The sequence below is a fragment of the Podarcis tiliguerta genome (assembly GCF_965153285.1).
Source record: "Podarcis tiliguerta genome assembly, chromosome: 2".
Lineage (NCBI taxonomy): Eukaryota > Metazoa > Chordata > Lepidosauria > Squamata > Lacertidae > Podarcis > Podarcis tiliguerta.
The window spans coordinates 91,798,366-91,825,944 of NC_139535.1; the positions used below are offsets into that span (position 1 = coordinate 91,798,366).

The window sequence follows — 27,579 nt, forward strand, 5'->3', positions numbered from 1 at the left end:
GCCCTTGCCTGAATTTTAGACAACACTATAAGCTAACTTTTCAGAGAATCCCATGTAAGGAGTACTCTGTGCACAGCTCTCGGGCTTTGGAAAATGGATGGAGTGGCCCTGAGTACACCTTCAGCCTGGTAGGCCGGGCCACTGCAGGATCCCTGAGCCCCCTAGGATTTCAGCGGAGCTCTTCATTCTTCCTATTTCTGCTTTGTCCTCCACAAATGATGAAGATACCCCTCTCATCTCATCTCACAAACACACTGCTCATCAGCTGCTAATATAGGATCAGACTGGAGACCCTGAAGAATTTATTTGGCAAATGTAGGCAGCGGGAATCTGTCCATTATTTCCTCTCACATTCTCATTTTTTCCAATCTTAAATTCACTTCTCCACATTTCCACATTGGCCTGCATTTTTTTTTAAAAAAGTCCTTGATTTGGATTCTAATACAGTGGTATCTCAGGTTAAGAACTTAATTTGTTCTGGAGGTCCGTTCTTAACCTGAAACTGTTCTTAACCTGAGGTAACACTTTAGCTAATGGGGCCTTCCACTGCTGCTGCGCCGCCACCGTAGGATTTCTGTTCTCATCCTGAAGCAAAATTCTTAACTACTTTCGGGTTAGCGGAGTCTATAACCTGAAGCGTCTGTAACCCGAGGTAGCACTGTACTGGTTTTAATATGTAATTGTTTATAGTTGTTTATAGATTTTGAGCCAGTGTGTTAGAGTGTCAGAGTAGGACTTGGGAATCAGGCTTCAAAACCCCACTTAGCCATGAAGCTACTGAGTGAACTTGGGTCATCATCCCCAAGCCTAACCTACCCCAATGGTTGTTCTGAGGGTGTGAGAATCATGCTTGCCGCCTTGAGTTCCTTGGAGGAAAGGTGGGATATATATGCAATAACAACAAATAAATGCATTTATTTGTGTAAACCACTCAGAGGTTGTTTATGGCAAAGGGCATAACAGAAATTTATTGAAGTAATGTAGCATTGCTGAATAAATTTATGGAGGAGTAAATAAAATAAAATCCTTATCACCTTCAATCTCAGCTGCTCCAAGACAACTGTGTACTCCCATCCCTGGCTGGCACTATTCACAATTCGAAGAAAAGGGCCAGGGAATGGATGCCTGCTTAATGCATATGTTGTTGCGGCAGAGATTCCTCTATGACTTGGAAGCCATGGCACTTCCACTGATACAGTGGCAGGAAATACGCATAGGAAGCATCCCTCTCCTGGAGACTCTACCTGGGCAGGGACATTCCTTTGTTTGCTTGGATATGGGTATCAGAGATGCACTTGGCCCCATCCTACAGGGTTGGTCTTTCTTGGCCTTTGGCTTTCTGGCAATTCAGTAAATAAAACCCTAGCCCAGCTGTCCTGGAGGAAATCCAGGTAACAAGGCCATCTTTTCTTTCTCTGGTCCTGCTACTGCCTGTGTACAATGTGCACTGGGCTTATTAACTCGGAAGGGACAGCAGTATAAACATCCCTTTGAAAACACAGGGCAGGAAGTCTTCAAAATGCAGTGCCCCATCTTCCCAGAGGAACCCCCCTGCAGCAAACAGAACAACTGGTCCAGAGTACAGGGGGAAATGGCCTTGGGGAAAGGATTGGAGGGAGTCTGTTCTGTCTAAATCCTGCTAAGAATCTTAAGCATTGCCTTGCTTCGATGGACCAGTGGGCCATCTCATCTGGTACAGTGGTACCTCTGGTTGTGAACGGGATCCGTTCCAGAGGCCCGTTCGCAATATGAAAAGAACGCAACCTGCAGCGGCGCGTCTGCACACACGCGGGTTGCAATTCGCCACTTCTGTGCATGTGCTTGATGTCATTTTGCGCTTCTGCGCATGCGGCGAAACCTGGAAGTAACCCTTTCCAGTACTTCCGGGTCGCTGTGGGACATAACCTGAAAGAACATAACACGAAGAGGATGTAACATGAGGTATGAATTGTACTCTTTATCTCAAAGTAATCCACAAAAGCTCACAGGCAGAATGGTGAAGGTGGGCCCCCCTCCATTGATATTATTTACCTGCTCTTCACCTTAAGGTCCCAGGAAAGGGTGGTTCTGGATAGACCCATTCTCCATGAATATATAAATTGGCTTGAAAAACAATAGCTTAAATAAAATCCATAACTAAGGTTGGGAGGATGTGGAGGATGTTGTAGCAGCCCTGCATCTTCTCCATTCTCCCTCATAATTTCCATAATACAGGGGCTGTGTAATGTGCGATAAAGCCACACGCATCAGTTTCTCTGCTCCTCCCACTCAATTGGCTGCCACTTGCAAGGTGTGGGGTGAGAAGTGGAGCATGATAAAGTAATGCCGTACATTTTGGATTATTATACATTAGTGCAGATAATAATGAGACCAAGGACTGCTATTTTCAGTGCCAGCTATGCATTCTTTATGGCTCCTTCTAATAGTGAATTAAGCGGGTGGGTGCTGCCAGGATTACAGCTAGAATAGAGATACTGAGAAACAAAAAGGAGGTATCAGGATCCTCAGGGGATCGACATGCTTTGCAGAAGCACAATTTAAAAACAACAACTAAGAGGGCACCTTCCCACAGAAAACAACCAAATGAAGACTGTGCATGCTTTAATATCATGTTGCAGGTCTCTTCTTCAATGTTAATTCCATCCTTAATCATGCCTTACTTAATTGGCTGGCCTGATTCTACTGCCACCCAACATTCATTGGATGAATCCTGAGTTATAGTATTGTGAGGAAGAGAATGCCTCCTCATTCACTGTCTCTATACACAGAATTTCACCTCTTACTTTTGACACCTTTTTTCTAAACCCAAATGCATTCATCTTTTTATGCTTTCTATTTAAGGAAAATGATCATTTTAATTGCCTTTTTTCTGTACCTTTCCTAGTGCTGTGGTCGTCCCTTTAAGATGCAGAGATCAAAATTGAACATGCCATAAATAAATTTGCTGCTTTATTCTTTGTCCCTTTCCTAATAATAATTCATAATATTGTACATTCTGTTTACTGCCACAGCACACTGGGCTGACATTTTCAATGAATTCCCTACTGTGAACTCCATATCTTTTTCCTGAGGAGTTACAGCCAATTCACCATCAGCTGGGGAATTTAGGATTTTTATTATATTTTTGTTCCAGTGGGCATCGTTTTGCTTTTACATTGAATATTACCATGTTTTGCTGTTTAGGAACCTTTTAATAGTCAAAAGCTTTAAAAATCTCCATAATATCAACCAATTCACACCAGTCTATATCTTTGTTGACTTCCCAACCCTGACCAAAAAATGACTAAAGCTTGATTTAATGCTGTTTCTTCCAAGGTTACACGTTTAATAGTTCTAGCTTTAATAATGCTGCTTCCACCAATTTGCCTGGGTCAGATAGCTAGGCTGATAGAAATGTAATTTCCTGAGACTGTACCCGAAAAGATCCTTTTTAGAAATTAGCATTCCACTAGCTATTAACCCTGTGGTATGAGGGTCATTTTGGTTTAGAATTACCTTGAAGATGAACAACTTCACATTTTGAGTTCTTTAATAATTATTCAGTGAATGCCACCTGGTCCAGGTGAGTCATTTAAATTTGTCAACTGAATTCCATTAATGTTGTTGTTCTTTGTAACCTCTGGGTAGCAGAGGCTGCTTCCAGGTAGATTTTATTTTGGTAGGATTGGTGCTCCTCACACACACATGTTTGGGGGGTTTTCCGGCATCTGGAGAACATTGTTGATATCAAAATCACACCTTTTCTCCACACTTACCCTTTCAATGAAAAAAACCTGACAAGTTTTAAAAACAACAACCTGCTGCCAGTAACCCGTTTGCATTATCTGAACGATCAGTTTGCAACAGTAAGCTTCCATCTGAAAACACTCGTAGTTATTCAAACAATGTGCAAAGCAGACACGGTTCGAGTGTGGGTACATTTCCTACATGTTGGGTGCTATAATCCCATTGACAGAACTATCAGGTGCCTGTTGTGTTAAGCTTATTTATTTTCCTTATTCAGAAGAGCATCATAGTTCTGTGACTCAGGATTTCATTGTACACTAGTTTAAAGCTCAAGTACAGCCCAATCCTATGCTTGTTTACTCTGAAGTTTGATAGTGCTTACTTGTACATAAGTGCACCTAGGAAGACACCATTAGTCCTTCCTTTCAGAACAATGCCAGTTCTATGGCCAACCTATGGGAAAGACACCACCGTTTCTGATAATTTTATATTTTCATCTCTGTGCTGCAAACTACGCATATGCTTTAGGCTTTTGCAGTAGGACTGCATGAGTGGTTTCTGAATTCCAAGAGGTGGGTGGGATTGTCTCTTGAAAAAGAGGAGAAGGAGAAGGAGAAGAAGGAGGAGGAGAAGGAGGAGGAGGAGGAGGAGGAGGAGGAGGAGGAGGAGAAATAGTGCTTCTGTAAAAAAAAAAAAAATGGGAAAAGAAAAACTATGCCTGGTGAAAGAAAGATGCGCTGCAGCATCACCCATGCTGGGAATGTAATGCAGTACATTCTCTCTTCCAGACTCTTCTCTCAGCAAACAAGCATCAAAGCTGCTCTGATCCTGCCTCCGCCCCCCCCCCACTCGCTCTCTGTCTCACACACACATACGATTTCACCCCTCCCCTCCCCTTGATTGCTCAAGAGAGAGGCTGTGGGGAGAGGAAGAAGGGGGAAGCTGCTCTCTTGTTAAAACACAAAAGGATTAGCCCCTAGTGCGTTAATGGCACAAACCTTGAAGCTACAATCCAACGCAGCAGGGGCTTCAGTGCTTGGCAGGGGAGGGGATTTCTGAGGCAGGAACTGATGCGATGCCAACAACGTAAGGCTGGCTCTGCCACTAACACCCCATTTCCCACTAGGGATCAGGTGGCTTCAGCCAGTCTTAGGGGGAGAGTCATTAGATCCATCAAGCACTTGCACCTCTGCCCATTATCCCGCTATTTTGGTCCTATGAGTGCGCACACCCACAGACCAAAGGCCTCATGGCTCTGTTTCTGCATCTTAATTTTGATCTTCATTACCCTCTGCTGTCCCCACCATCATCAGCCTCGGCTGCAGAAAGAAATAACGGACTAAATCATAGTGATGATGATGAGAAGTATCTGATTAGCTGGGACAACTCTGATGTCACAAACGGCCGGGGTAATTCGATTTCCACAGCACTTTTCTTGTATTTAGCTGTGAAACAGCTATAGAGGATGACATTTCAACATTACTCAGATGTGAGGGTGCAGGGGTTTGTTTGTTTCTGTTTTAATATACAAATAGGCCAAAGAAAACTTCAGACAACTTTATAACTGTTTACACTCTAATGTAAAAAAATGGTGCTATAACGTAAAATGACTCTTTAGGAATAGGTGAGCCCTTGATTTCAACAGCTGATCTCCATGAGTATCCAGAACCCCTACTATGAGGCAGGGGAATGAAAAGAGCTTCCTCAGTATTATTTATAATCCCCACACAGCACCTTGTATTGTAAAATGTGATGAGACGCTTCCTGGCCTTGGGAGGTAAGAAAACAACAGCAGTCAACTGGAGAGAAAGGAATAAAATGAGAGTGATCAAAGGACAGTTTGGCAGGCAGGCAGGCAGGCAGGTGACATTCCCTATTTGGCTAACTGCTGCTGGATTACAAATTCCATCATCCCCTGCCCACTGTCCATGCTAACTGGGGCTGATGGGAGCTGGAGCTTCCCACCCATGATTGAAATGGAGGAGGCAAAGTCCGCCAGAGTGCTGACTCCTGCCCCATTGGTCACTTTATCCCACATAGCAACACAGACTATGTGCTGTAAAGGAAAGTGGCTAAAGGGAGATGGTCAGTAGTTTATACTAGAAAGGGAGCAACTCCCATCAACCCCAGCAGGCATGGCCCATGGTCAAGGGTGGGGGGAGCTGTAGTTTAGCAAAACCTGAAGGGTCCAAGATTAGCCATCCTTGATCTATGAGAGGACACGCCAGCTGCAAAAAAGGCTGTGTGGCCTTTTCAGATGAAAGACGCCTGTCACCAGTTAGATCTCTAGAAACGGATCTGCTGAGACAAACCATCTTCTGACTTACAGCACAGAATCTCTGACTTCATCCCACAGTGCAAGAACAACACCTGTGAACCACACAGAGGTTTTTTTGCCTGTGTGGTTTGAAATCAAACCATGTGGGCAAAGCCACAGGCTTGCACTTTGTAAGCCCTGATGCAGTGCTGTAAACTGGGTTTCACAAATCCTGCTCATCACCCCCTGTGCAAGGTGGGGTTGACGAAGGGCTTGGTACTCTGATGCAGGTAATCTCTTTCAAATTCCATCAACTCAGGCTGAAGAGCTGGCACAGCCTTCTGAAGAGCCAACTGTGCCTTCCCACTGGCAGCCTGTTAAGTATGGTGAATGGCTAGAACAGCTGCTGGAGAGCCATTTAAGGAGGACATGGCCAAAGGCTTTACAGCCCAGGTATCCTACAGAGAGCATTTGCTCCTGCTACATGAACTGCAGAAGGATGTATGTGTGGTTCTTCTTATTCTGGTAGCTTCTTGGGCTCATTGTCACATTGTTTGAGGCCGAATATCTACCGGTAATCTCCAGGGATGCGGGTGGCGCTGTGGGTTAAACCACAGAGCCTATGATCAGAAGGTTGGCGGTTTGAATCTCCACAACAGGGTGAGCTCCCGTTGCTCGGTTCCTGCTCCTGCCAACCTAGCAGTTCAAAAACATGTGAAAGTGCAAGCAGATAAACAGGTACCGCTCCAGCAGGAAGGTAAACGGTGTTTCCGTGTGCTGCTCTGGTTCGCCAGAAGCGGCTTAGTCATGCTGGCGTACAGAAGCTGTACGCCGGCTCCCTCGGCCAATAAAGCGAGATGAGCGCCGCAACCCCAGAGTCGGTCACGACTGGACCTAATGGTCAGGGGTCCCTTTACCTTTACCTTATTTAATCTCCAGCCCATTTTCTCTTTGCTTTGCTAACTCTACATGGAATCGATAACTCACTGGCTCAATGGGAAGCTTTGCTGCTGCTTTGCGAAAGTAAGGGGCTAGTGGCAAGCGGGCCTGCTGCTGCTGCTGCCATTGCACATCTGGACACAGTGCCTCTGAAATAGATACATCTGTGTCTGCTCATGCACAGACCAATTGAGTCCATGTTAGGTGACTGTTGAATCCTTTTCTAAGCAAACACCCAAACCATGAGCCTGCAAGACACAGAAAAGGCGGCAAAGGATCCTCTTCATCCTCCCAGCATGCAACTTGACCCATCCCTGGCTGCCCTCTGCTTGGGGGCTGGTGATGAGACACACCCCCAACTGAAGGGGGCAAGATTGGAGCAGTTGTTATTCTGATGCACCAGGCAACTTCCCAACTTGCAAGGTCTCGTAGTGAGTAAGACTTGTTCAAACAGGATACTTTGCAATCACTCTGTTGACACAGCCCAACTCGGAGCAGAGGCACAAAGGGCACAGTGGAGAGGCTGAGACTGAACCTAAAGGACCCTGCTCAGGGCCTCCCATCACTGCAAATATCCCCACAGAACCAAGTGGTCATAGCTCAGCACTCACTCACCCACCACCATGGCCCTTGTGGTGTAAGGAACTGCGCTCGAGAGAGCCTAGCTGTCTGCCACTTAGCGGGCAAGCACTGATGCCAAGAAGGACATGTGCAAAAGTCTACATACTGCATCTCTCGCAGGCTCAGCCCCAAAATCTGATAGGCAAGTGTGTGGTGTAGTGACTAGAGGGTTGGACTAGGAAAGGAAGAGATTGAGATCCAGGTTCCAATCCCCACTCACTCAGCCAGGTGAGCCAGTCACACAAGCTGAAGCTAACTTAGCTCAAAGGGTTGTTTTGAGGATAACCTGGGAGAGTAGAATTATGTAGACCCCTCCTTGTGCTCCTTGGGGGAAATACAGAATAGAAACGCTGCAAAGGAATGAAGGCAGATTTCAATCCATTTGTATTGGCAATGTAACGCAAAGCCCTGCCGGAATGTTTTCCAGAAATTGTTGCCTCCTGAAAGCATGTAAAAACACATCCACCTGCCTTACAGTGGTCCATATCAAGAAGTATATAACATCCCCAAATAAGTAGGTGACACCCACAGCTAGACACAACAGAAGAACCAGATTTGCTGCTTAATTTGTTGGAACCTGTTTTTGCCAAGCCATAGGTTCTGCTAGAGAAGCTAGTCCTGGATCCTGGAATCTGAGGTCCAAATCACACAACTGGAGATGGGTGCCCTTATGCGGATTGTGTTCAATCTTTTCGCCAAGCAGTGAAACAATGGTGCAATAGGTTCTCTACACTCTCCAGTCATAATTTTTCAATGCAAGCTGAGATTTTACTCTACTATTGCAGTCCAACTACAAAACGTTTATGATGGTGCAGGAGAAGACCAGGAGACTTTCCCCCCAGTCTTGATTTGAGCATTCAGTGGAGCAATCACACAGCCAAATCCAGCCCAAGATTCAATCAACTCACTCAAACTGGCAGGGCTGTGTGTCTCCCAATTACTGCACTAGTAGGGGTTGCTTTTTTCTTCCTTTTTTTCTTGTTCTGGTTATCCAAAGAGAAGAGTCCATGCCTCTTGAGCATGCACAAGCTCAACAAGTCTAGACAGTCCCTCCGTTTTCATTGGTGGCTACAGAATAAGTTTTCCTGGTTAGAGGGCCTGGCTTCCAGAAAGGGCTGAACTCTGGCCATCATTTGACAAATTAAGCACCAGCCGCCAACCAAGCACAAAGCAGAAACACTGTAACAAGCTTAACAAACATATCTAACGAGATATGTTTCCCAGAGTCTTATATTGAGACTTATGCCAAATGGGGCATCAGAAATTAGGATTTTCATATGATCCATGCTACATGAGGAGCTGAATTACCGTATTTTTTGCTCTATAAGACTCACTTTTTCCCTCCTAAAAAGTAAGGGGAAATGTGTGTGCGTCTTATGGAGTGAATGCAGGCTGAGCAGCTATCCCAGAAGCCAGAACAGCAAGAGGAATTGCTGCTTTCACTGCGCTGTTCTTGCTGTTCTGGCTTCTGAGATTCAGAATATTTTTCTTCTTGTTTTCCTCCTTCAAAAACTAGGTGCATCTTGTGGTCTGGTGCGTCTTATAGAGCGAAAAATACGGTATATCAGACAAATGAATGGGTGATATCATGATACACTGTCCTCCAATTATATCCAGGGCATTTTGTGGCACACAGAGAATAGACTCTTCACTGTGTTCACAGCCGGACAGTGAAAACATCTATTCTGGGCCCCAAGCAGCAGAGGATTTGATACACAGGGCAAGAAAAATATGTGCTAAAGGTAAAGTGGACAAAGAGTATGGGAGATTGTCACATCGGGTCTCAACAATCCAATAGGTCAGGACTGTTGGGAGGGGATAGATAATGGGGATGTCTTAACACACTGAGTAAAAGGCAGTATTAGGAGAATGAGTCTGGGAAGGGCATGTGCATTTGAAAATCTTCATAACTGCAATTGCAATGGAATCTGGGGTGTCAAGACATCTTTCTTTTTCCAATAATTTCAGTTTTACTTTAAAAAAGCAACACAGAAGTTTCTAGTCATCAGCATTATTGGGGGGGGGGTGAAAATGTGCAGACAGTACTTTGTGAAAATGTTGTGAAAATGTAAGTGGGGTTTTCGGCAGCCAGAGGCAAGGAAGTCTGTGCTCTGTATATCTCCTGTCCCATTCCATAAATGCCCTTCAAGACCTTTGTACACACTGTTCTCTGTGTCATGTGTTTCTGCCACCAAATATTTAAAATTCCCTAAAAACTGGCACACGGTATCACTTTTTTTTTTTAACTAACATATTTCTGGTTTCACATCATGTTGAAATATTTGCATCTCTGCATAATTTACACAAGTGATCCTTGGAGAATTATAGGTTTCTCATTAAGAACTGAATTGCTTTTAAGTGCATAAATCAAGATCACATTACAAGAATTTGCTTCTGGTGATTTGCTTCTGCTACTGCATTTTGGAAGGGTATAGGTGGATAGAAGTGGCGGACTTTGGGGTCTCAGATTTCAGTGGCACCCCCTCCTCTCGCATTCTATTCTACATCATAGTTGCAGCGCCCCCTGCGGTGTCCCCAAGGCTCTGTGCCCAGTGCAACTGAACCATTCACACTCCCTTAAATCCACCTCTGTGGATAGAAGCAGAAATAGTCACAAAATGTGCTGTCAGTTCCACCTGATGGGACCATACTGGGATGGGGTTGGAGCTGAGGACTATACAGTAGTACCTCGGGTTACAGCCGCTTCAGGTTACAGACTCCGCTAATCCAGAAATAGTACCTTGGGTTAAGAACTTTGCTTCAGGATGAGAACAGAAATTGTGCAGCGGCGACGCAGCGGCAGCGGGAGGCCCCATTAGCTAAAGTGGTGCTTCAGGTTAAGAATAGTTTCAGGTTAAGAGCAGACCTCCAGAACGAATTAAGTTCTTAATCCGAGGTACCACTGTATCATGCAGCAAAGAGGGGAGATTCCTGCAAGGCATTTTAAGAAAGATCATATCAATGCTCCATTCCATGATATAGAACCAAGAGGTTAATTACAGGGAGACTGTCTGCTCCCATGCAGCTTTTCCAAGAATTTGCTGTACATGTCGTCACACTCAAACAAGGGAAACTGAATCTAGCGAGAAGCGGGGCTGTTACCTAAACTCCACTGCTGTTCTGGGCTTGTACATAAGGATCAGAGGTCAGAACTAACCCTGAAAGCCAATAGGAAGCGATTTCTACTCCTCGTGCACACACTAAGAGGCTGCCATGATTGCTGCTACAAGTCTCTTTCGGTTCCTATCCTGCCTCACTAGTGACACTGGAGGAGCCAGATCCCCACAGGCTGCAATTCTGTCCTCACCAGCAATGTACCCAAAGCAAGGCAGTTAACCCAACGCTGTCCATCGTAGCAAGAGAAAGGCAAAAGTCAGGCTTGCTTGGGATTGTTATATCTGGTGTCCTGCAATTATCCTACCTTGGTGAGTGCCACACACTACTCTTGGTATAGGCAATTTAGTGAGTTTTGCATGAGATTGTGTGTTTACAGCAATAACGTTAACAGTAATCCCAAGCAGGGTAGGGTGGGCTCTGAACCAATCCATTCCTAAATATAAATCTTTAGACGTTCATTTATACACTGGATACCATTTTTAACACCTCCTATTTGAACAACAACAACATCTGTAGGGGGAAATCCTTCTATCTTTCCAAACTTCCCCAAGTTGCCAATGTAGGATTATACCGCACATGCCAAGTGTTTAGGACAGATTTGCCTGAATGGGTAACTGGACCAGTATACATTATTAATCTCCCTTATGCCTTGTGCGCCAATGTTCACCCCACTTTTGCAGAGATGGGTATAACCAAGCTTAAGTTCAGTATTCATTGAACCTGCTGGGCTTCCAGATCTGTTTGTTGTTTAGCAGTGTGTCACATTAACCAGAGATTTTCATATGGACGTTTTGTGATTTTGCAATACAGTGCGTAACAAACACATTAAAACAAACAATCCTGTGCCTCGGGTCCTTATATATTGTAAAAGTGGCCGTTCCAATTCCGTTTCTTCCTTAGAATCATAGAGTTTGAAGGGACCACAAGTGTCATCTAGTCCAACCCCCTGCAATGCAGGTATCTTTTTGCCCAACATGGGGCTCGAACCCACCACCCAGAGCATAAGAGTCTCCTGCTCTAACCAACTGAGCTATCCCAGTCATACATAAAATAAAAGAATTTTTTTAACCAATTGGCTGTCGTCTCCGGAGTTGTTTTTTTCACCTTTGGGTTACAGTTCACACGGGGCATGTGTTTGTCCATTCTACAGGCACACACACTCTCCCCTCTGCCACCTTTTCTCCTGCACACATAGCAGATTGCCATTAGTATTAATTAGGTTCAAGTTCTGCTAGGTGTTACGTGACTGATTGTGTGGCTGGGTGTCTGCAGGAGGCTGTGGGCAGGAGACAAGAACATAGCCCTGTGATGTGATACTAGAGGGCAGCATGGAGGAGGAGGAGAAGCAGGGCAGAAGAGGAACTGTATGTACTGTGTATATGTATGTGTGTGTGTGTGTGTACACACCTTAGCTGTCAACTTTTCCATTTTTTAAAGGGAAATTCCCTTATTCTGAATAGGATTCCTTGCAAGAAAAAAGTTGGCAGCTATGGTACACACACACACACGCCTAGCCATAGGCACAACTCCATGGTGGGTATACCTTTCTCAGTGGCCCCTTCCATGCCTTGGCTTAATGTGACTTGTGAACCCCTTTGTGCCTCCTTTCATTCCCCCTCATCCATGCAGTGTTCTACAACTACTACTGCCCCACACTTTCTCTTCCCAAAATCCAGAGGTTCCCTGTGCAACTGATGCAATTCTCCTGTTTGGGTTTTCAAAGCAAAGGGCATCAAAAAACTGTGGCATGGGCGTAGCCAGGATTTTTGTTAGGGGGGGCAGAACCTTAGTTAGTTAAATATTTTTATTGATCATGGGGGACAGCTGCCCCCCTGACCCCCCCTTGGCTATGCCCATGAACTGTGGACTAGAGAACAAGGCACTATCTATTTCAGGGCTGGTCAGATCTCAGGCTTGCAGGATGTGCTTGGTGGTGGTGGTGGTGGTTTAACGGGAACCCACAAGATCCACCAAGTGGAGTCAGTGTAGCATTAAACAATTCAGATCCAGGGAATTAATTTGGAGTACCAGAATGAACTGAGCTCACAGCCCTTCCACCTGGAAACCACTCCTGGTTACCTTCAAGCACTCTTCATTTGGCAGAGTAATTTGGGGTCATCTCGTTTTGCTGCAGCCGTTGTTGATCAAAGGGGAGTTGGAAATCATACCTGATACTGTTTGCTCTTGTGAAGGGAGAAAAATTGTAATGCTCTTAAGAAGTAGCTAAGGAGTTACTTGACTGACGTGTGTGTGTATAGTTATCTGGTCAAGGATTACCCTGTGTGTCCACAGACAAGGGCTGCTTTACCTCCGGATTTCCCAGGACATTACAAAGGCAGAGTTGATGTCTTTTGGGGTGTCCTGGTTTTTTACTTTATGAAATATGGCAACCTTACCACAGACTATTAAGCCATCAAGGCAAACTGGGTGGTGCGTGGCATATTCTAACAGGCTTGCTAGAAATTGTGCCAAAGTTGACTATATACTTGGCTTCAATGCGGGTCCCTGACCTCTCGGGAGAAGACGCTGTTCCCCTTTTAACAGTTGCAGAATCATAGAACTGTAGAGTTGGATCATCTAGTCCAATCCCCCACCGTCCAGTGCAGGAATGTATAGCTGTCCCATATGGGGACTGAACCTGAGACCTTGCTGTTACCAGCACCACGTTCTAACCAACGGACTCTCCAGAAGTCCCTTCCTTTAACCCTCGACAAAGCTGTCCCGCTATATTCGGCTGCCGTGTGGACGCCCCGGACCGAGGCCGTTGTCGCCTCGCCTCCCCGGGGCGCAAGGCAGGGACGAGGCTGGCTGTTGCATGTGCTCAGCTCCATCCCGTTCACCGCGGGGAACCCGAGGCCATAGCTGTCAACGTTTCCCCCTTTTTAAGGGAAATTCCCTTATTCCGAATAGGATTCCTCGCAAGAAAAGGGAAAAGTCGACAGCTATGCCCGAGGCTGAAGGGGAGAAGAAGGGGGGGGGAGCCCCCTTCCACACCGCCGCCCTCAGCGAGCCCAGAGAAAGCGCCTTCGGTGCCCCTGGACCAGGCTGAGGGATCTCCCCGCCACGCGCTCGCGCCCCTCGACGTGACCAAAGGAAAAACCCGCGAAGACGGCAGCCCTCCTTCTTCCCTCAGCCGCCGGCCCAGACCTACCTGCCTGTGTGGCTTCAGTTCTCGGCGCTCCCCGTCGGGCGCATCGCAGCCGGGCAAAGGGTCGAGGAAGTTCCCCGCCAAGGGGTCGCTCTGCGCCGGCTCCTGAGCGCTGGCGCTCCGCTCAAAACTTTTGCCAGAGCCGCGGCTCAATGCAGCCTCAGTGGCCGGCTTCGGGGGGAGGGACCGGCGAGCTGGGGGGTGGGCGCCCGGAGGGAGGGAGGGGAGGAGGAGACAGCGGCCGAGCCTCTTCGCGGAGCAGCAGGTGCGGGCGGGCAGCCGGAGGGGCGCCGCGTTCTCCCTGCGCCAGGGAAGCAGCTCTCCAGAAAGGGACCTTCTCTCCTGCCGGAGTCGCAAGTTTTCACCCGCCGTTGCTGCTGCTGACGCGCAAAAGGAAAGCGAGACTTGGAGGTGTCAGGGAGGGCTGCGCAGACCACCTCCTCCTTCCTCTCCACTCCCCCACCCCAACTTCGGGGGAGGTCGGCAGCCGAGGCTCAGGCCGCCTCATTCTTCCCAGGGCCTCGCGTCAGGGGGCGCCATCCTGTTCCTGGGACGCGTGTACTCTTTGAGTGGCATCGGGGAAAGGGGGCAAAGGGCCAGGCGGTCATCAAGCTCAAGGCCTTCCTCTCACTAATGAAAGCCGTTGTTTCCCAAACTTGGGTCTCCAGCTGTTTTTGGACTACAACTTCCATCATCCGTAGCTAGCGGGACCGGGGTTAGGGATGGTGGGAATTGTAGTCCAGAAACAGTTGGAGACTCAAGTTTGGGAAACCCCTGGATGAATCAGATGGGCTTATGGTGAGGTCTGGAAGTCTGCTTCCCTACCTAATATGGCTTGAAGAAAGTTAAGCAGATCAGCCGTGTGGTCTGAATTGTTGAGAGAAAACAGAACATCTGTGTAAGACACCAACTCTGCTTTAGGGCTCTTTCCAGACTCAATTTATAGTGCATCAATTGCACCCATGGGCAGGGAGGGGCAGCTCCACCCCCTAAATAAATAAAAATCATAGCTAACTGAGGTTCTGCCCCGCCCCCCCCCTGCACAAAAGGCCTGCCCCCTAACAAAAACCCTGGCTGCACCCATGATTGCACCCGCCTTATCCAGGTGTTATGCAGGACATCTGGTTGGAAAAAGTTGTTCACACCTGAGGGAAGGTGTCTGAAACATTAAATATGTGGATATCTTTTTTTCTTCTGGCAATATTTCTATTGCAGTGGGTGCGGGGGCATATCAGTTGTGACAATTAATGCCTGTTAATTTCAAGCTCAAATTCTGTGGTCTCTTCCTCCTTTCTTCCTTTCCATTTAGCATTGACGCCACCCATTTGTGATGGTAATACATGGATACCTCCCTCTGGAAATGCATCTAGCAGAAACAGATTTGTAACTAAAATAAGCATCTTTACCAGATGACTGGCAGTAAGCCAGCGCAGCACCAATTTTTATAAAGGGGTGAGGGCAGCGAGCCAGGAAATCACAGGCCAGTTAGCCTAATGTTTGGCCTTGGTAAATTGCTGGAAGGCGTTATTAAAAATAGACTTAGTAAACATAAAGAAGAGCAAGTGTTGGCACAGAAGAATTAGACTGGCTTGTCCAAAGGGAAGTTCTGTTTTACAATCCCAGGGTTCTCTGGGAAGAGGGATTGTTGAACCACTCTGGGAATTGGATAAATTCGTGGAGAACAAGGCTACCAGGCATGATGGCTATGTTCTACCTTCACTGTTGGAGGCAGTGTGTCTCTGAATACAAATGATAGCAATGAGAAGGCATGTTTTGTTTCTTGATTGACATCATTGCTAGGTCGAAACAAAATTTAAAAATTCCTTCCAGTAGCACGTTAGAGACCAACTAAGTTTGTTATTGGCAGACCAACACGGCTACCTACCTGTAACTAGAATCATTGCTAGGTGTGTGCTTTATAGAAAGCAAGCAAGCAAGCATGAATGAATGAAATAAAAAGAAATAAAAATGTTCTTCAAATAAACAAAAATCTTCCACTTGTGTTCATACACTGTATAGGTTTGTCTTTGTGCACAAAATAGCTACACAAATCTTTTTTAAAAATATATATATCTACTTTGGGGAAGTTGTTATTTTAATTTGGGTTGGAGATTGGATGCTGTCCCTACTCCATCCCTTGAATCCTACAATGTTGGGGAAAGTTCAAATGTACATTGAAAACAATTCACATTGCTAGTTTTATGCTCAACAGTTATTATGAGTGGAAGTTGCTTTTATTTCCTTGTGTGCAGAGTGGTGGTGCTATAGAATTGTTGGAGAAGTTGGTCGCTGTTGGAAGCAGGATGCTGATTCTACAGGGGGAGTTCTTATCTGCCATTTTTGACAGCTGATGAGATTTGAGAGATTGTGCATCGCTACTGGGAGATCTAGGCTATGGAATTAAATCTATCTGGTGACTCTGAGCAAGGTCACGATGGCACACTCTTAAGTTCCAGACCATTAATTCTGGAATTGCTAGGCAGTTTCCTCACATGGTCATTCCTGAATTTCAGGGATGTGCAGATCTACATTGTGGGTTTCATTTCTCTCATTCCTTGCCTTCTCCTTCCCCTATGTGCCGCAGGGAGAGTACACTCTCTGGTGGCTTTTCCTCTGTCCCATTCAAAGCTGCTGTATTTCTCAGGCACCTATGTCTCAAAGAAGCCACTGCAATAATGGAAGGGAACTGTGGAACAAAGACTCAAAAAGCATTATAAAAGCAACCTAGTTCACAACAGCCCAAAAGCTACTGATACTGCCTTGCCGGAGGTATGCATAGTCTTGTGTGATCCAGTTTTATATATATATATAAAATCCACTTCCCGTATAAGCAGGACAAACAACCCTAGCCACTGGTGGTGATGTCAGGCCTCAGGGACTAAACTTAGTCATATGCTGTGGTCATTAAATAAAGGTAAAGTACCCCTGACAGTTAAGTCCAGTCACAAACAACTCTGGGGTTGCGGCACTCATCTCGCTTTACTGGCTGAGGGAGCCGATGTTTGTCCGCAGACAGTTTTTTTCCAGATCATGTGGCCAGCACATGGAAACACCGTTTACCTTCCCGCCGGAGTGGTACCTATTTATCTGCTTGCACTTTGACATGCTTTCGAACTGCTAGGTTGGCAGGAGCTGGGACCGAGCAACGGGAGCTTATCCCGTCGCGGGGATTTGAACCGCCGACCTTCCGATCAGCAAGCCCTAGGCTCAGTAGTTTAGACCACAGCGCCACCAGCATCACTTGTCATTACTCACATGCAATTCCAGACACATGGGCTCTGCCTCAGACAGAAGCTGCCTGGCTCCAAAGGGCCTTCCTGGTGGCAACGCAAGCTATCCTTCATAGGTGGGAGGATAACGACCCCATTAGAAATCGATGAGACGGTTAATCAAAACAGGGCAGCTTGGCTTCCAAAGAATAAATTGAAATGGGTGGGCAGGGTGGGGGGGCGGACACCCTTAGAAGAAATGTGTGCAGATTCCTGAAATATTTGGGGGGGGGGGTTTAACGTTACAGAATGTGTGCAGAAAAATAAGGACGGGTCTCTGTTCTTTCTATATAAATATTGCAGCATGAACAACAGAAATTCCAGGGATGGGGACTAACTTGTGGTTTTCCAGATATTGCTGGACTACAACTCTCATAATTCCTGGCCATTCTGGCTGGCACGGATGGGAACTGGAGTGCATTTTTAATGCAACAAGAGACTGAAGAGGAAGGGTATGTGTGGAGGTGTTACCTGTGTCTCAATTCCAGAACCCTCTGTTCAGTGGGCACTTTTAAGGCATGAAAAATGCAGGTAAGACCAGGATATCCACAGAAGAAAATCCCACTGAGCCACAGAGCATCCTACATGGGATCTTGGATAAAGGCTGTAGTCCACATTCTCATTTGTTCTGTCTCTCCCTCTCCCTCTGAACCCTCCCCTCCCGCTGCAAGTAGGCCCTTCTAAGAGATACTACAGAGCAAGTAATCAAGCACCAGTTTTTTTTTAAAAATGTCTGTGCAAGCTTTTTCCGAATGCTCGCCTTTAACAACACTTTAAAGAAATACCACTTAGTCCCCCAGTGCCATATTTAGTGACTGACCCTCGGTAATTGGATGGGGCCATTACAATCATGCTCTGAACTGGTTATTGCTGATGAGCCTGTCAAAAGAAAGGGAGCTTATCACATTAGCCGCAGTAATAGAGACCACAAATCCTTTGTATGGCTGGGGAGTTAGGTAATGAGAGTGTTGACAACAGCTTGGGAAATGTGGATCCTAGATCTGAGCTGTGCCCTCCTCGCATCACCCCCTGCCCAGTGAAAGGGTGCCTGTTAATTCCTTTTAAGAAGGATCTCTCAATATGCTGCCCTTTTCCACCAGCCTCTGGGGGAAAGGGAAATGCATTTACCGTTGTGCTAAGTCAGCCGATAGGCTGTTAGATACTGTGCTACATCTTGGTAGCAAATGGGCACTGAGTTGGGATTCAGGGACACCTGCCTTGCTGCTCAGGGAGACATGCAGGGGAAAGGTCTAGGAAGACAGTTCGGCTTCCTAGACGATGGCAGCAAAGGGCAGAGGTGTCTGCTCAGTGTCCAGAGAGTGGTAATGTTTTTGTGTGAGGACAGCCTCTGAGTTACTTAGCTTCCCCTGGAGACCAGCTGAGCCATCATACTGGGAGCTGGGGGAGAGAACACATGCTTGGTGCATCATAGCGATGAATAGCTGGGACTCATTAGTGAGTGAGTGTGTATGGGGAGTGGGGGGGGGGAGGCTAAGTTCTGCACACAAGAATTTTCTAAGCAGAAAGAGATAGCACTTTAGAAAACAACAACGCACTAGCTCCTGCTGCTTCTGACCTCTCTCCAAATTGGACTGATGCAGAAAGCACAGTGGATGCCATCAAACCCTATGCTTCAAAGGCTGCTTTCGGACAGCACTCTGACCTCATGGCTAACCAGACCCCGGTGCTGCTCAACGTCACCTGTTTTGTCTTAATCCTTTTAATCAGATGGTAATTATATTGCAGTTGCTTCTGCAAAGTGTGAGGGTGATGGGGGGCCAAGAAAATTATGTCTTGCTTTACACTGAATCCTGCCTCCATCCATTCTTCTCTGACCGATCATGGACTTAGGGGACTCAGAGTCCCATGTGGAGTTGGGCAGCAAAAGCCAAACCCTGTTGTTGTTTTTTTACATCAATATTTTTGGAAGAAGGGTGGTATATAAATGCCATCAATTAATCAATAATAAATAAAATAGACATAGAGTACGACAGTTAACATGCCTAAGAATGCCAAATTGCCTTTTAAAAAAATCTCAGAGATTCTGTTCTGTAGCATAAAGCTGTGACAAAAAGGAAACCTTTTGTTTTGCCTGCCCTGGAACGAAGTTTGGGCCACTCCAAGCCCATGATCATTGCAAATTAAACAGGGCTCCAGCTTCCAAGGAGATGTTCCTCTGGCACTTTTGTTTGCTCAAAAGAGTGGAAGAGAAATTAAAGCCACCCCCGGCCCCAACAAAGGGCTCAGCTGCTCCTCTGGGTGAACGGAAAGGCTAAGAATGGTTCCCGCAGCTGGGGTGTCTCGGGACATCGGAATTGACTGCGGCAGAGAGGGAGGGAAGAGGGGCACATAGCAGGAGCAGAACTGAGACTCACAGAGGCCAAACTGGGTGAAGTAAACTTGGTCAGGGAATGGGGTCGGAGGCCTCTGGGAGCATCTCACATTCTCCAGCAAACAAACAGCATGCTGTGGAACAGGGCTGAAAGCTACCCCAACTCTCCTAGGTTTTGAGTTCATCTGCTTTGCTCACCTGCCCATGTTTGCCAGTGGTTGTTGGTTCTTGCTTGGAAAAGGGCTGTAGCTCATTGGTACAGCATCTGCTTTAGTCTCAGGTTCCACCCCCAGCTTTCCCAGATAGGACTGGGAACACCTCCAGTCTGAAACCCTTAGGATGCTGCCTGTGCAAAAACAATCATCTGCCTTGGTGTAAGGCAGCTCCCATGGTTCCCAAGTGACGTCAGGAGAGAACCTGGCTAGCAAGCATTTCCTTCCATGCTCCTTTCACCTACTGGAGGACACTGAATTTGCTCTAGCAAAGACCCGCTATGCCCTCCACTATTGCTTGTTCCCCAACTTCAAGCGCACCTTGCTAGGAGAGTCTAAGGCAGGGGTGGCTAAGCTTTGGTTCCCTAGATGTCGCTCGACTACATCATCTAGGACTATTGACCATGCTGGCTCGGACTGATGAGAGTAGGGAGCCTAGCAGCATCTGGAGGGCCATTAAAATACCTCCCTGCTGCTATTCTAAGCAGTTTTAAGAGTCTAAAACTGTAGCAGCAGTGATTTGCCTCAGTTATACTTTTCCTGCTCAGATGGCCAAGTCGTTGCATTCCCCATGGTGAGCAGGAGCTTCGGTTGCAGGACAGTCCAATGAGCTAAGCAGCACGACCACACCCCTCATAGCTGCCCAATTCCATTGCTTGCCAGTTGGCAGCAGGGCAGCGTTGATGTGCTCAATTCCAGTGACAGCAAACATTGCGCGGGATGACCTATTGACCTGTTCACGTGCAAGTGGGGTAGAAGCTGGACTGCCAACTGATTAAAGATCGTTAGCTGATTAATGTTCTGGCTTTTTATCCAATCTACTAAGCAGTCGTTGAAATGCAAATACTTGACTAGTATGCTACGAGACCCCAACAGAATACTTTAAAAAAATTATTCTAAGGACCACTTGCAATTGATAAACAAAAGCCACCAGTCATTGCTGAGAAGTAAAGCCCTACCTTAACATTCCTACCCCACCATATTAGGCACATTAAATATTAAACTCTATTGGTTGGTTTGGAAGCTAGTGCAGAATGCTGTGACTACTGACTACATCTAGCTGGGCCACGTATGACAGTGGTTCTTAAGGATCTGCAGCTGCCATCTATTTGCCACTGAGTTAAGTTCCAAGTTTTATTATGGACATATAAAGACCCAACCAACTTGGGATGATGCATTCCCTGCTATAGGCCAAATCAAACTTTATGCTCGTCAGAGGAGACCCTGCTGGCCGTACCATCTGGAAACCTCTCAGAAATGGGCCTTTTCAGTTACAGCACCAACCGTCTGGAGCACTCGCCCAAAAAAGATCTGAGAAGCTCCGTCTGCTGGATGCTTCAAAGGCTTCCCAAGATATCAGCTGGTTACGCAGGTCTGTTTGAGAATGCTATTGCGCTCAGTTCCAACTTGCTGTTTTAAATGGTGGTTTTAAAAATGTATTTATTGCATTCTGATATTTATTTGACATCTATTATAGTTATTGCATTTTGGTTTGGTTTTTTTAGCTGGCTTCCACTAACGCAGCATGTCCGGGGAAGCCAGCACAAGGACTTATGCTTGCACAATGGGGCTTCCCCCTGCTCCACCCCCAAATATACGGTACTCTGTGGGACTGGGAGACCCCCCAGAACAGCATGCAGGGGAAGGAGAGGAGAGATTGTTCCATCTGGCAAGCAGAAATGGTTGCACTGAAGGAACAATTGTATTAGTGCAATGCTGAATTCCACTCTGTATTTTTTGTAAACTGCTCATGGTTTGTTGCTGAAAACATTAAGTGATATATGCAATATTCAAATAACTATTAAGTAAATCATTCCCTCTGCTGATGGGAGAAGTGGCCCAACAAAATATAGAGGGCCACAAGTTTTTCATCCTCTACTAGGGAATAATCCCCCTTGAGCAAGCAGAACCCAACTCTGAATAGACAGGCATAGCATTGCACTGTAACTCTCGTGTCAAAATCAACGGGACATCAAGTATTTTTTTCAGCCTTGGTTAGTTTATGCCCATTCATCTCTGCTAAGGACCGTCTGCTTTAGTTTCTAATTGTTCTTGCTTCAGAAGGAAAGCCATAATCATTTCTCCTGGAAGGCTGCCACTGGATACAAACTCGAGGAAAACGTCATGTTGTAATTTATTTCTCGTCAAATCTGGTGCAGCCAACAAATAGCCAAGACATCTCTCTGGGCTTCATGATGCTAAGCCCTACAAGAGCCCCACGACCAAGAATCACCGCTTTCTGACAGCTGTACTGATTAATTTGGGGAACAGGGGAGATGATGTTGATCTCTAACACACACTGCAGCCGCTTAATACGCCATGGGTTGCATCCAATGTTACTCATGCTCAGAGTAGGCCTGTTGAAACCAATGGGCATGACTAACTTAAGTCCACTCATTTCAGTGGGTCTACTAAGTGAGCAAAAGTTAGCTGGATACAGTCTGATGCTTTCAAATATTGCCGTTCCATGCTGCTGCTGCGCTTGCTTCTTATCTTTGAGGGCCACCCCACCGCTAGGCCCCACGGAAGCTCGGTCTGCTTCCTCACGCTCATCTGTGCTGCCAAACATAGGCCTGTTTACCGAGGGGCTGGCCCAAGGTTCAATGATTCTCAATTCGCTTCCACTGGGACTAGATACTGTTCCTTCTGGCAATGTGAGCTTCTGCTCCATTGTGTCCCGGGCCCCCTCCTCTTTTCCCTGTCTCGCCCGACACACACACATATTAAGTGGTAGCTTTCCTTTCACAATGGCAGTGTCGGGCCAAGGAACCCTGCTGTGTGCTCATTAATCGGACCGCTGGATGCCTCTTTGCCTGGGATACGGATGGACACAAATGCCAGACATTCTCCTGGCCCTGCAGCTGTATGCTCTTCTAGCCTGTAAATCTCATGCTGCTGCTACTCTTAGCGTATGACAAACCCAGCATTTGAAGAGGCTTTTTCCCCCCTCTTCTGCCTCTGGGAATTACACAACAGCATCTCCCAAGAGCCTGAGAGTTGTACTGAAGGGAGAAATCAAGACCCTCCTTCGCTGAGTGGGTTAGTTAAGTAGGGAGGGCAGGTTTGGCTAAGTTTATTACGTATTGATATCCGAAGCCACAAGAATTGCCTTGCAATCAAGTTGAAGCTCTCTGTTTCCAACGGTGGTCAGCTCAGAAGCAGGGCAGGTTGGAGACAGCCATTTACTATTGTTTGCTCATAGCCTTTGAACATGCAAGTTCAATTTTAGCAATTATTCATGTAGACCTTGCCATTAAGCACAGTGAGGTGGGCCATCTCAGGAAACTGATTTTGAGCGTCATGAAAGGGCAGCAAATTGTAATTTATTTGATATTACTGCTGTTGCTGCTGATGAGGGAGAAAGGTACCTGTGGGACTTTTCTGCCTCAGCTGCCAACATAACTTCCAGTAATTTTGTTAATTCTTAATTTGTCTAATTCTCAATCTGCTTTCCAGTAATTTATCTTATCCCCCCCCCCAAGCTGTCTGAGCTAGTGGCCATCAACATAACCAGGTGGAAATTAATGCCATCAATTATTTAGGAGGCACTTTTTCATTGTCCTGAAAGTTACACTTTTCTCACTGGACAACAGTGGGTCTTAGCAGTCTGGGAAACAGAATTAAGTTATTTGCCTCTTGTTTTATTTTATGGTTTTATATCTTTGCCTTTTGCATTTGCCTCAAGGCAGTTAACCAATAGTATACCACACAATATAGAACAGCAATGACATGTCAGGAATAAAGTGACTGAGAAGCCACGAAATGATCCAGGGGCAGAAGTTTTAAAATAGCAATCAATAAATGTCAAAGGGGGAGTTAAGATAAGGTAACCAGGTTTTTTTCAATGAATCCGGGGACACTTTTCAACTTCAATGAATTTTGTATGGAGACTGATTTGTAAATCCGGGGACTGTCCCCGGGAAACGGGGACGTCTGGTAACCTTCAGTTAAGAACCATCAAACAAGAGAATAAGGCAGTCTTTGCATGGAGCCAAAATACAGGAACACGGGTACCAGGTGAACACATCTAGGAAGGGAAATCCATTCTTCTGCTGCCACCACAGAAAAGGCCCCTTGTCTGACAGCCATCATTATCCAAAGGCTTTGGAAGACCTCCAGAGAAATGTATCCAAACACTATCTTAACCGATGGACAGGCTCACATAGAGAAGACCAAGGTTTTTAAAAATGCCCCTTTTTAGAACAACCTTCTCACAAAGCAGTTTGCTATACATTAAATAGCAAGCTGCAGCTGTAAAGCTGCTGAATCCAATTGCAATAAAACAAACTGGGACCGCAGAGTTGTTCCACAGCAAGGCATTGTGGTTGTGGTGACCTTAAAGAGTGTCTGCTCCCACTGCTTCTTTGTCACAGTTGTGACAAATAGAAGAAACTCTATTTAAAGTTTTAACAGTTTCCTGCTTGATAAACTGTATTTGCCAGAGCAATGTGGAGGTGTAGGCATACGCCTTGCTCTGTGGAAGGGCCCTGAGGACATCCCTGTAGGAGTGCCATGGACCCTTTTGTTGCAGCCGCAAAGTGGTGATGGTACTCTTAGTGCTAAATGGTGACAGGCAGGTGGCTGGATCAGTGGAAGGGTGCAGAAATTCACCGTCTTACCCACTGCACCATCTGAAACAGACACATTTCTAGTCTCTTTCTCTACGCTTTTTGTAATTCTACAAATCTCAACAAACAAACAAAAGCTCCTGGCAACTATTTCGAGGTGCTGAAGTTCCCAACCATTATTGTTCAAGCAGACGGCTCGCTCTGCACTCAAAAGAACATGGCTGGCTCCTACCATGCAATTAACAGTAGCTGGCCAGTGACATCGCTCCCATTCTCTCCTCCCCACTGTGTTAGGGGGCCAGCTAAGAGCCAATGAGAATCCAGAAAGAGCATCACGCTGCCTGGCTTGGTGCTTTCAGGAAGGCTTCCAGAATACTTATATCTGCTGCGGGAGCCACTATGGGGGGAAACCTGGCAAAAAAAAATGTAAGAAATATAGCAGCAAAAGGACAACAAGAACAGCTGTGTTTTCATCTATCACTTTGAACACTTGTCTCATTATCCCAGACGAAAGAAAACATTTACAAAATGTCAGTTAAAATTTTATTACATTACCCGGAGGCTCGTTTTGTGGTATGTAGTCTGAAGTTTTTGTCTATTGCATTTTATTTATTTATTTGATCAACTTTATATACTGCTTGATTGTAAACAACAACAACAACATCAAATGGGGTTAATAGCTCACCTTTCTTCCAAGACTTTCCAGATGGAGCAAACAGTCCCATCCCCCCATTTTATCCTTCTAGCAACCCTGTGGGTTAGGATAGGTCAAAAGAGGATGACTGGCTAAAGGTCACCTAGTGAGGAGCATGGCTGATGGAGTTTCAAACTGGTCTGCCCAGTCCCAGGCTGACATTCTAACCACATGGCAACAGGCATCACACCGGAATGTGCATTATACATTGAAACATGCTGCATCCTTAAAAATATAATTTTGCATACACATTTGTCATGTGAACAAGGAGAATGCAATGAAGGGAAATGTTTCAGGAGGGAGCACTGAAATTATATGCAGCATGATGTGCTACAGCAGGCTTCCTCAAACTTGGCCCTCCAGATGTTTTGAGACTACAATGCCCAGCATCCTTGACCACTGGTCCTGCTAGCTAGGGATCATGGGACCTGCAGGCCAAAAACCATATGTCAGGAGTGCTCTGATGGTGTTTCCTGCTTGGCAGGGGGTTGGACTCGATGGCCCTTGTGGTCTCTTCCAACTCTATGATTCTATGATTCTAAAAACATCTGAAGGGCTGAGTTTGAGGAAGCCTGTGCTACAGCCTCTGCAGGGAAAACTTCACAGCTTGATCCTGTGTCAATGCATAAACTAACCCTGAGGGTTCATAAGCACCAGTGCTGAACAACTTCAGTCCCAGGTACCATTAGGAGCCAATTTGTAGGAGCTGAGGTTCCTCCCCCCAAAAAAATATTTGAGGGAGCTAGGCCCTCCAAAAGGTGGTGGGCATTGCCATCATGTGATTATGGGGGGCAGGGCTTACCAGCTCCCCCCCCCCAAATATTTTATTCATGTTGGCCCCCCTGCCAGGTACCCTTGCTTATACTACTCAGGGCTCCTTATGCTACCTAAACCAAACTACTCTAGTCAAGTGGAAGCAGTAGCAGTGGTGAAAGCTAGTCTGGCTACCCTTTTAGTTGTGGAGTAAGCACCAACTCAGAACAGGGGCCGAGTTTGAAATACATGTTGGTTGAACTAAATTACACACACCCCTTGCCACTGCCCCAGCTGACATTTGTCATTTGTACTGTTTCTTCCATGGCTAAGCAAAGTTACACCACTATGACCATTAAGTCAAGCCTAATGAATACTAGAAGCTGAATACCTGATCCCAGTGCCTAGGTCTGCCAGAGAGACACACAAATAGGAGAAATAATGTGCAAAGCCAGAGCAGGGATTGTGCAGTTCTGTTCAGTGTTTTGTAGCACTCTCCACACTCATTTGGCAGTTGTTTTGAATGGCAAGAAGTTAGAGGCATTTGCCAGCTTCCTCCTGGCCTGACCCCACCTGCTAAGCCAGGATATTGTGCAGTCCTTGCTCCATCCTAGGAAAAACCAGCGTCCTTCGTAGGAAACATCCAGATACCCTGGCATGTATTTTGTGAATTGACAGGGGTGCAGTTGCTGGACCACACCATGTGGCTTAGGTTCTTGGCATCTCTGAACGATGTTGCATATATTCATAAAGAAGACTGACTGACCACATCTTCTTCAGTGTTCTGTAGTCAATTTTACACACACAGCAGCAAATCAAACAATTACCTGCCATGGTGGACGAATACTATTTCCAGGACAAGAGGCAGCATGCTTCTAAAAACCAGCAGCTGGAGAACAGCAGCAAGAGAGGGGTATTGTGCTCATGCCCCACCTGTAGACATCCCAAAATTGTCTGGCTGGCGACCAACAAGGCAGTTGTATTATGTTCAATCCTAGCTCCCTGACAAGCATAGCCAAACAGGCATTTGCTAGAGCTACATTTTTGGGGCATGCATTTAAAGCACTGTCAGGACATGCCTCTAAACAAATGCAATGTGAGATACCTCCCTCTGTCCTGCTGCAGCACAGGTCAGCCAGACCCAGGTTATCCAGGCAACGTGCTGGAAGGGGTGAGAGAGAAGACAGGAGCCACATATGCTTATCTCCTCTCCATCGCTAATTGGGGCTACGGAGAGCACAGTCGGCACCCAAGCTCCATCTGCTGAGTGCCAACAGTGCCTGGAGCCATCTCCACAGCTCCAGTGCTTTATGCATCATGCAGCGACCTAGGACTGAATGCATCAAGCTGGGGAGAAAGGAAGAGCAGCGCACTTGCCTCTGCGGGCAGTAAGCTCTCTGTGCTGTGCAGAACAGTGCAGCTTTCAGTATCCAATCTGCATCCTACTTGGAGAGGCTAAATAAATTGGGGAAAGGAACAGAGGATAAGTGCCAACCAACAGCTGCTGGCCCCCAGAATCACACTAAGACATAGGGCTCTAATGTGTCTTAAAAGGGGTGCAAGTCAGATCCCCAGGGGTGAAGAACCTGTGGCTCTGTAGATGTTGTTAGACTCCCAAATCCCAGCTGCCACAGCCTGCATGACAAATGGTCATGGATGATGGGAGAATTGCAATAAAAAGGTAAAGGTAAAAGACCTCTGGATGGTTAAGTCCAGTCAAAGGAGACTATAGGCTGTGGTGCTCATCTCACTTCAGGACAAGAGAGCCAGCATTTGTCCACAGAAAGCTTTCTGGGTCACGTGGCCAGCATGACTAAACCACTTCTGGTGCAACTGAGCCCCGTGACAGAAGCCAGAGCACACAGAAAAGCCGTTTACCTTCCCGCCACAGCAGTACCTATTTATCTACTTGCGCTGGCGTGCTTCCGAACTGCTAGGTTGGT

The 27,579-nt window shown here is 46.3% G+C and overlaps 1 protein-coding gene across 1 annotated transcript in view; it reads right to left on the reverse strand.

Annotated features, from left to right (window-relative positions):
* GCGR (glucagon receptor) overlaps positions 1-14,370 on the reverse strand; it is a 42,487-nt gene extending 28,117 nt beyond the window's left edge. Inside the window, exon 1 of the mRNA XM_083430202.1 lies at positions 13,812-14,370. The gene's annotated coding sequence lies outside the window, so the exon portion shown is untranslated. The remainder of the gene's footprint in view (positions 1-13,811) is intronic.
* Positions 14,371-27,579: the final 13,209 nt, after the last annotated feature.